The following is a 9,715-nucleotide window of genomic DNA, read 5'->3' as shown; positions in this document are numbered from 1 at the left end:
GGGCCTGGGCCTGTACAAGACAAACACAACATATATACTTAGCAGGAATACCCATACATGCTTATGCAACATCCATGTCACCGCCGAGCACCCCTTTCTCGCTGCCGTACATGTCCGCGAAACCTGCTCATTTACGGAAGAGCAATTTCAGCACATGATAAATGCCTCATGTTAACATCAGGCAATCAATCATACAGCAATTGCGACAGTCAAACTTGAGGATAATCAAGTACAGCAGATTGAATCAGCGGATAATCAAGTACAATTGTCGCCCACCCAAGTATTCATATGGACTAATGGTTATTGTAATTATTGGTTGTACCACATACAAAAATTGTTAAATGCTTTCACTGGCTATTTGGAATATAGAAATGTATTGAGTTTATTAGCAGTTTTGTAAATATAGCCCTTTTGATATGAGAAATCATATTATGCCTGATAAAATATTTTTAAAAATAAATTTTCTAAAAGAATCATGCATTATCTAAGATTTTGCCTTCCAGTGCAGTGCAAAATGCATCATTATAGGAATGCCAGAACTTCGACTACTTGTCATTGGACACACATAGCTAGAATATAACCATTGTACATGGCATAATTAATATAGTAATAGGTAGATATGTCATTTGATGAAGACAGTACGCTATTTATTGTATTCTTCATTAAGAGTTTTGGGTTTCTTAGGGTGTGTATGGTTCCAATCACGAAGTGGAATGGCATCGGTCGGACTACTCCGGCATCACATAACTGGAGGTTAGGAGCAACAGAAGACGCACACCAGGCATACTAAACAAGGTCATGAGAATTCAGTCAGAAAATATTGAACTGCACATACACATTGGGTACAAAGTCTTATGGTCTTTACTCTGGATCAACTGTCATACTGAAGTCAATCTAGAGGTTTGAAGAAGCTATTCGAGATGGAAATATCTGAGCAGGGCGGATCTAGATGCATGGGCTCCTGCATAAATAAAGAGGCCGGTGGGGTTCAACTAATCATCAATCACAAAATGCTCATACATCAAAAATGTTGAGACAACATGAACACTATGAGATTCGATGAGCATAGGCAATGGCGATCAAACCCTCTATCCTGGCAGGGTCACGAACAAATTTAGAAATCTGCATTCAAAAACGGTTGCCATTGATTGATATTACACTTCAAAGTAAATAGATGCAGCCTGTTTGAGAAACAAAGGGGAAAATAAAGTCTCTTTGAGGAACGAATTTATTCTTCTTTCTTTATAGTATTTGAAGTACTCAGTACTATTTTTCATACGAATGAGCCCCCCCCCCCCCCCCCCCCCCCCCTTATGGTTGTATTCCTAAGATGCATAGCTCACCCTACCTCCACTCCCAGGCCACAAAAAAAGGAATGAGAAAGTAAGGAAACAAATATGCTTATTATTAGGCAAGTTAGTCAGATGATAGACTTAATTCATGTTGATTACATGGCAATGGAAGGAATAAACAATGTAAAAATATATCTTCAAGATGCCAATCTAACTAAAATGGATCCTGGTACGGCTGTTGAAAAATTATAGTTAGATGTGTGAACTTTCAGTAATACTTTGACGATATCAGAAAATGTGCAAACCTGAGGTTCAGAACAAAACAACAGTATTTGTAAGCCTTGAATTTTGGTAACCATCGGACCAGAGATAGAACAAGCTGGAAGCCTTCTTCCAATTGAACGAATAGCACACTTGCAAGAGACATATATACATGGCCAAGACTAGAGACAAACAAAAGAACCGGTCTTTACCGGGGATTCAAATCATATGCACCCGTAGCCCGGCCATGGTGGCGTTTGAGTGCTTGCAGAGGAGGACGCGGAGCTACAAGCTGACGATTTTGTCGATGACGAGCTTCTTCATCATGTAATCTGGACCACCAAACAGCCAATTGATCAACACCAGTCCTCAAGGCCGATGATGCTGGAGGCCAACGTCTCATCAAGGTCTGAAAGGGAAAGCACACACACTGCCAATATCAACATCATGTGGAACTGGAATTAGCCTGACAGAGGATGGGAGACTTGATAGACCGAGCCATACCGGAGAGGGTCCAGTCATGTTGGGGCGCTGGTAAAAATGTTTCTATTATCTGCGAAGCCAGTAGGTAATCCTTTGATGATTTCAGGAATTGTGCAAGCCTAAAGTTGAGAATGAAGCAACAGTATTTGTATGCCTTTAGATTTGGTAAGCATCGGACAAGAGATAGAACAAGGTGGAACCTAACTTCCAATGGAACGAATAGCACACTTGCTAGAGACATATATGGATGGTCAACACTAGAGACAAACAAAAGTTGGTTCTACCTGGGATTCAAATCATAGGCACCCGCAGCCCGGCCAAGGTGGTGCTTGAATGCTTGCAGAGCTACAGGGCGACGCTCTTGTAGTCACCAAGCTTCTCGGCCATGTAATCCGGACCTGCGGGCAATGAACTAGTCAAACAAGAGCATATATTTTTCATATCTTAATATGAATCTTGAAAGTGTGATTAGAAATGTAGAACTGTGTTGTAGGTATTATTATTGTTGCAACAAACAATACCAGGTTCTGAACTGAATGTTTTTGGCTATCTGAAGGTTGAGCAAGGCAGACTTATGAAGATTAAAGACATCAAATGGGTTTAAATGGCAAAACTGAGACAAGTAACATTTTGTCAGACCCCTACCCAGTGATATCTATGTATGTGTGCTTTTTCCCGGTCGAACTTGATTGATGGAGGGCTGAAAATAGAAGATGAAGCAGAGCATGTTCTACCCACACAGTACCACCGAGGATGATGTGAGATTGAAATTAGCCTATGACAGAGGAACATGTAAAAAGAATATGTAGTAACATTCCAAAAGAAATGAGAACCCCATATATTTTTCATATCAGAATTTGAATCTCCAGACTGCAATTGGAGATGTGGAAGTGTAGGTATTATTATTGTAGCAACGAAATATCAAGCTCTAAACTGAATGTTTTTGCCTATCTGAAGGTTCAGCAAGACTTGTGAAGATAGAGACATCAAATACATGAGTTTAAATGACAGAGCAGAAGGTATACGTAAGTTTTTGGCACCCATTGGCCTCTACCCGGTAATATGGGAGTATGTAGGTATTTTTCCCCAGTGCAACTTAACTGATCGAGGAAGGTCTGAGAAAAGAAGGCAAAGCAGAACATGTATTGCACACACAGTAGCACGCAAGATGGTGTGATATTGAAATTAGAGAGAGAGAGAGAGAGAGAGAGAGAGAGCAGACACGCAGCAAGATGGAACACCTGCGAGCCGCACGTGGAGGAGGGGACTCGGGAAAGAGCAGCAGCGTCTAGGGTTCCAGCGCCACCTCCATGGGGCCCCTGGTGCCACAGTCGCCGTATATCCGATGAGGCAGTACCTGTGAAAAAAGTCAATTTGGTGCCCCATGGCCTGCATCAGGGATGCCAAGAGATATACATGGTCAAGACTAGATACAAAACAAATCTGAATGCACTTTCATTGTGACAAGGTATCTGCAAGCCAGAGATCACAGCTACGAAACAAGTCCAGTTCCAAGAGCAGAATAAGTTCATTCACGTAGTTGGCTGGACCGAAAGAAGAGACACCTAAATATGTGACATTCAAGAATTGAAGACCCATACATTTCTCATATCTGAATTTCAATTTCCAATCTGCAACTAGAAATGTAGGTAGTATTATAGGGCCAAAACTAGGATCTGAATGTGTTTTCCTATCTGAAGGTACATCAATACTTATGAAGATACAGACATCAAATGCACGTAAATGACAAAAATGAGATAAGCTCGGTTCTATCAGGCCCCTCTACCAGTGACGTGTCAACACCACATAAGTACTGGAATCTGCTCGAACATATTAAAATCGGAAAGCGAGAGTAGAAGAAAAAAACAGAATCGAGCTAGAACAAACACGAAACCGAACATAGAGAGGTTCAAGGTCGGAGCAGCAGTAACTAGCTACCACGGCTGGAATTAACCAGGAGAGCGTCACAAGCACAAACTAGAAGCAAATGGCACCACAAGCTACTGGAACTAACTACGTCACGTCTCATGCTATATATGGACAAGATCTAAACTGTGAGGGACGACGCCGGTGTGTGTGTGTGTGTGTGTATGTGAGCAGGCCTGCATGCCTGGAGGTGTGCTGGTTATTAAAAGACAATTTTTTTTGAGTCGAATTAAAAGACGCAGCTGTAACTGAATGTTACTCAAGTCTGAAGAAAAAGAAAGTCTCTGAATTTCTCACAGTTTGATGATTCATTGCACAAACAGTGAAGCAACTACCATCACAAGCTCCTGGAACAAACTATGACACGTGTCATGCCATATATGGACGAGGCGTAAACTGTTAAGCGACGGCATCGGTGTGTGTCAAGTTGTGTGTGTGTGAGTGGGTCTGCGTGCCTGGGGGTGTGCTGGTCATTAAAAGACACAAAAATTTTCAAGTCGAATTAATAGATGCAGCTCTAACTGAGTGTTACTCAAGTCTGAAGAAATAGAACATGCGGCTGCGCACTGTTGACCATGGTGTGCAGGACACGCTGGAAGAAGCGCTCCTGAGGTAGCCATCAAAAGGCATGTATCCCTCCTGGAAAGCCTTGTCTTCAAACCTCCAAAGCATCCACCAAACTATTGTTACAATACAACAGACAAAAAAAAAGATTATGCTTTTTTATTGTGACAAGATATCTGCAGGCCAAAGATCACAGCTAGGAAACAAGTCCAGTTCCAAGTATCAAGAGCAGAATAAGTTATTCGCATAGGTGCCAAGATGGAAGGGAGAGACATCTAAATATGCCAAAGTATTGAAGATCGTACATTTCTCATAACTGAATTTCAATCACCGGTCTGCAACTAGAAATGTAGGAAGTATTATAGGGACAAAACCAGGATCTGAAGGTTCATCAATACTTATGAAGATAGAGACATCAAATGATTGTAAATGAGATAAGTTCAGTTTTGTCAGGCCCCTGGTAGTGGTGTGTCAACACCACATAAATACTGAACCTTCTCGAACGTGTTAAAATCGAAAAGAGATAGTAGAAGGAAAAATGGAATCGAGCTAGAACAACACTCAAGTCTGAAGAAACATCAATCCACATCTACAAACTAGTACATGGCACACAGAGAAGGCATCACAAGCACACCAGGATCTAATCACACTGCAGGAATTTATGTAATGTAATCTAATATAATTGGGACAGCATGAGAGAAGATGAGGGATGGTGCCGGTGTGTGTGTCAAGTTGTGTGTGTGTGTGAGTGGGCCGGCGTGCCTAGAGGAGTGATGGTCATTAAAAGACACAGCTTTTTTCTTGGGTTGAATTAAAAGGCGCGGCTGTAACTGAATGTTACTCGAGTCTGAAGAAACAAAACGTCTCTGAATCCCTCTCCTCTCCATGTGTTATTCTTGTTCCTTCTCAAGCGAGGAATGTTACTCAAGTCTGAAGAAACATCAATCCACATCTACAAACTAGAGTAGTACGTAGCAGACAGAGAAAGCATCACAAGAACACCAGGATCTAATCACACTGCAGGAATTTATGTAATCGAATCTAATCTAATCTAATCGGGACAGCATGAGAGGAAGGGGGAGGAAGGAGAGGAGGCATACCATCGGTTGGGGTCTAGAATCTGCAGGCCGTGGGTCAGAGAAGACGACCCCTTCCTCGCCGTCGTCGAGGCCCGCTGCAACAGCAGCAGAGAGCTCCCCCATGTGCGACGCCCCTGCCCCGCTGAGAGAAGAGAAGGGGGTGGACCTCCATGGCGATGCTAGTGAAGAACCTCCGTGGGTGGGTGCGGATCCGGCGGCGTTCGTGGCCGGAACAGGTGGCCACCTCTGTCGCCCCATCCATATCCATGGGTGGAACAACCAGCGGAAGAAAGGGGCTAGGGTTTCCCGCGCGAGGAGGGAGGGAGGAAGGTCGCCGGGGTGGGCATGGGGGTGGGGGAGAGGAGGTCGCCCGTCGCCGGCGGCTGGATTCGATTGGGGAGGAGCAGAGGGCGGCGGCGGCGGTGGTTTGGGGAGGAGCGCGCTCAGACTAAGAGACAAGTGAAGTGGCGTGGGCTGTTTTGGGGTTTGGTGTTTGGGATTTTCGATTTCCTTTGAATGAATGAAATGAAGTAATTTCCGAGTGTGCGGGCGGGACACCCCAAATAGGATTTTTATTTCGGCAACCACGGCTGGATTGATTGCTAGATGCTCATTGGTGGATCATCATCTCCCACGGATCGACCCCCTCTTTCATTAATCCTGACCGTTCGCTCATATCCAACGAACAAGAGAGCGGGTTGGGCTTAGAATATTGCGTGGGGAGTTGGTGGGCCCAAAATGTATCGGCGGGATAGACGATGTTGTCAAGAGGGGAATTTTTACGACAAGGGTTCGCCGGCGCCTTCATTGGGTTGCATGCGTGCTTGTGGGTCAAGGAGCCGGGCATCTTAGGTGACCCTCCACTATCACAAACTCCCCAACTCCATCGTCGCTTCCAACCCTCGTCATAAGCTCCCACGGATCCACCTCTTTTCTAGTCTGTCCTAACTGTACGCTCGGATCCAACGGAAGATAGGGTTAGTTGTGCTAGGAATAATTAGGGGTACGTTGTGAGGTGGGGGGACTTTTTTTCCAGGCTAGGGTCCAATGTCACCTTGATTAGGTCCCTTGCTCGCTTGTATATTCATGGACCGGAAAGACGACTTTTGTACCGCAATCTCTCTTTGGTTGAGTCATGACGACTTTGAGGTCCAAGGAACGTGGCGTACGGTAATTGCATGCACCATTCATGGTGATCACTCCATTCGCGGGGCCAAATTTTTTACCGTTGACTTTTAGTGGAAACAACCTATCGAGGGGAATCAAAGAGCTGGAAATAAAAAAGGCTTAATATTTTAGAATTCCCCAAAAATAAATACACACATAATAATTAATTAACTGGAGTAGAAAACCGTGGCATATATATTTTTTCGTGGCATCAATACACACATATATTTTTTCGCACCGAGCCCCCAAATTTAGCATATATTTTTTTCGCACCGGGGCCCCAAATTTCTGGAGACGGCCCTGGATATGGACGAGTCATTGCACCGTGCCTAAGACTGCTGGTGCATGTACGTACTACGTCTTTGCATGCAGCCGAGTCCAAAAATACCTTGAGCGTCGATAAATAATACGTACTGGGCAAAGTCGTTCGATGGATCAATGAAAAACAAAAAAAAACAAATGTCACTCGACACTACTAGAAAAAGGGTCATCTGTCCCAGTTGGTAAGGGCCTTTTGTCCCGGTTGTTGAACCGGGACTAAAGGGTCGTTACTAATGCCCTAGCCTTTTAGTCCCGGTTCTTAGACGAACCGGGACAGATGGGCCTCCACGTGGCCGCTGCGGCCAGCCCAGGCAGGAGGGCCTTTGGTCCCGGTTGGTGACACCAACCGGGACCAAAAGGCATCCACGCGTCAGCATTTCAGTGGCTGGGGTTTTTGTTTTTTTTTTGAAAGATGAGGGTTTAGGGGGTAATTGATGGGGAACATAGCAGAAATTCAAAATTTTCTACGCATCACCAAGATCAACCTATGGAGTAATCTAGCACCGAGGGGAAGGGGAGTGCATCTACATACCATTGTAGATCGCTAAGCGGAAGCGTTGCAAGAACGCGGATGAAGGAGTCGTACTCGTAGCGATTCAGATCGCGGTTGATTCCGATCTAAGCGCCGAACCACGGCGCCTCCGCGTTCAACACACGTGCAGCCCGGTGACGTCTCCCACGCCTTGGTCCAGCAAGGAGAGAGGAAGAGGTTGGGGAAGACTCCGTCCAGCAGCAGCACAACGGCATGGTGGTGATGGAGGAGCGTGGCACTCCAGCAGGGCTTCGCCAAGCACTGCGAGAGACGAGGAGGGAGAGGGGTAGGGCTGCGCCAAAGAGAGAGGAAGACTCATGTCATTGGCAGCCCCCAAAACCCCACTATATATAGGGGAGGGGGAGGGGCTGCGCCCCCATCTAGGGTTCCCCCCAAGGGGTGCGGCCAGCCCTAGATGCATCTAGGGGGGCGGCCAGAAGGGGGAGAGAGGGGGGGCGCACCACTAGGTGGGCCTTAGGCCCATCTGAGCCTAGGGTTTCCCCCTTTCCCCCTTCGCTGCGCCTTGGGCCTCTTGTGGGAGGCGCACCAGCCCACCTAGGGGCTGGTCCCTTCCCACACTTGGCCCACGCAGCCCTCTGGGGCCGGTGGCCCCACCTGGTGGACCCCCGGGACCCTCCCGGTGGTCCCGGTACGTTACCGATAGCACCCGAAACTTTTTCGGTGACCAAAACAGGACTTCCCATATATAAATCTTTACCTCCGGACCATTCCGGAACTCCTCGTGACGTCCGGGATCTCATCCGGGACTCCGAACAACATTCGGTAACCACGTATATCTATTCCCTATAACCCTAGCGTCATCGAACCTTAAGTGTGTAGACCCTACGGGTTCGGGAACCATGCAGACATGACCGAGACGACTCTCCGGTCAATAACCAACAGCGGGATCTGGATACCCATGTTGGCTCCCACATGTTCCACGATGATCTCATCGGATGAACCACGATGTCGGGGATTCAATCAATCCCGTATACAATTCCCTTTGTCTATCGGTATGTTACTTGCCCGAGATTCGATCGTCGGTATCCCGATACCTTGTTCAATCTCGTTACCGGCAAGTCTCTTTACTCGTTCCGTAACACATCATCTCGTGATCAACTCCTTGGTCACATTGTGCACATTATGATGATGTCCTACCGAGTGGGCCCAGAGATACCTCTCCGTTTACACGGAGTGACAAATCCCAGTCTCGATTCGTGCCAACCCAACAGACACTTTCGGAGATACATGTAGTGCACCTTTATAGCCACCCAGTTACGTTGTGACGTTTGGTACACCCAAAGCATTCCTACGGTATCCGGGAGTTGCACAATCTCATGGTCTAAGGAAATGATACTTGACATTAGAAAAGCTCTTAGCAAACGAACTACACGATCTTGTGCTAGGCTTAGGATTGGGTCTTGTCCATCACATCATTCTCCTAATGATGTGATCCCATTATCAACGACATCCAATGTCCATGGTCAGGAAACCGTAACCATCTATTGATCAACGAGCTAGTCAACTAGAGGCTTACTAGGGACATGGTGTTGTCTATGTATCCACACATGTATCTGAGTTTCCTATCAATACAATTTTAGCATGGATAATAAACGATTACCTTGAACAAGGAAATATAATAATAACCAATTTATTATTGCCTCTAGGGCATATTTCTAACAGTCTCCCACTTGCACTAGAGTCAATAATCTAGTTCACATCGCCATGTGATTAATACCCAAGAGTTTACCAGAGTCAATAATCTAGTTCACATCACCATGTGATTGTAATGAATCCAACACCCATGGGGTTTGTTCATATCTCGCTTGTGAGAGAGGTTATTAGTCAACGGATCTGAACCTTTCAGATCCGTGTGTGCTTTACGAATATCTATGTCATCTTGTAGATGCAGCTACCACGCGCTACTTGGAGCTATTCCAAATAACTGCTCTACTATACGAATCCGGTTTACTACTCAGAGTCATCCGGATTAGTGTCAAAGTTTGCATCGACGTAACCCTTTACGACGAACTCCTTTTCACCTCCATAATCGAGAAAAATCCTTAGTCCACTAGATACTAAGGATAAGT

At 45.6% G+C, this 9,715-nt stretch overlaps 1 long non-coding RNA gene across 4 annotated transcripts; it reads right to left on the bottom strand.

Moving 5' to 3' along the window:
* Positions 1-1,558: 1,558 nt before the first annotated feature.
* On the bottom strand, positions 1,559-6,113 carry LOC109747053 (uncharacterized). 4 transcript variants are annotated; one of them, XR_005752970.3, is made up of 5 exons: positions 5,627-6,113; positions 3,278-4,642; positions 2,321-2,434; positions 2,058-2,155; positions 1,559-1,962 (listed from the first exon to the last, which is right to left on the bottom strand). It is a non-coding gene; the product is annotated as an uncharacterized lncRNA (long non-coding RNA). The 4 variants fall into 4 exon arrangements; XR_006671312.2 differs by having other exon boundaries at positions 3,278-3,425; positions 5,627-6,099; XR_002228965.4 differs by having other exon boundaries at positions 3,278-3,393; positions 5,627-6,097.
* Between the last annotated feature and the right edge of the window lie 3,602 nt (positions 6,114-9,715).

This window comes from Aegilops tauschii, chromosome 3, assembly GCF_002575655.3.
Source record: "Aegilops tauschii subsp. strangulata cultivar AL8/78 chromosome 3, Aet v6.0, whole genome shotgun sequence".
NCBI lineage: Eukaryota > Viridiplantae > Streptophyta > Magnoliopsida > Poales > Poaceae > Aegilops > Aegilops tauschii.
The sequence above is the reverse complement of the archived record's forward strand: the minus strand, read 5'-3'. Positions and strand labels throughout refer to the sequence as shown.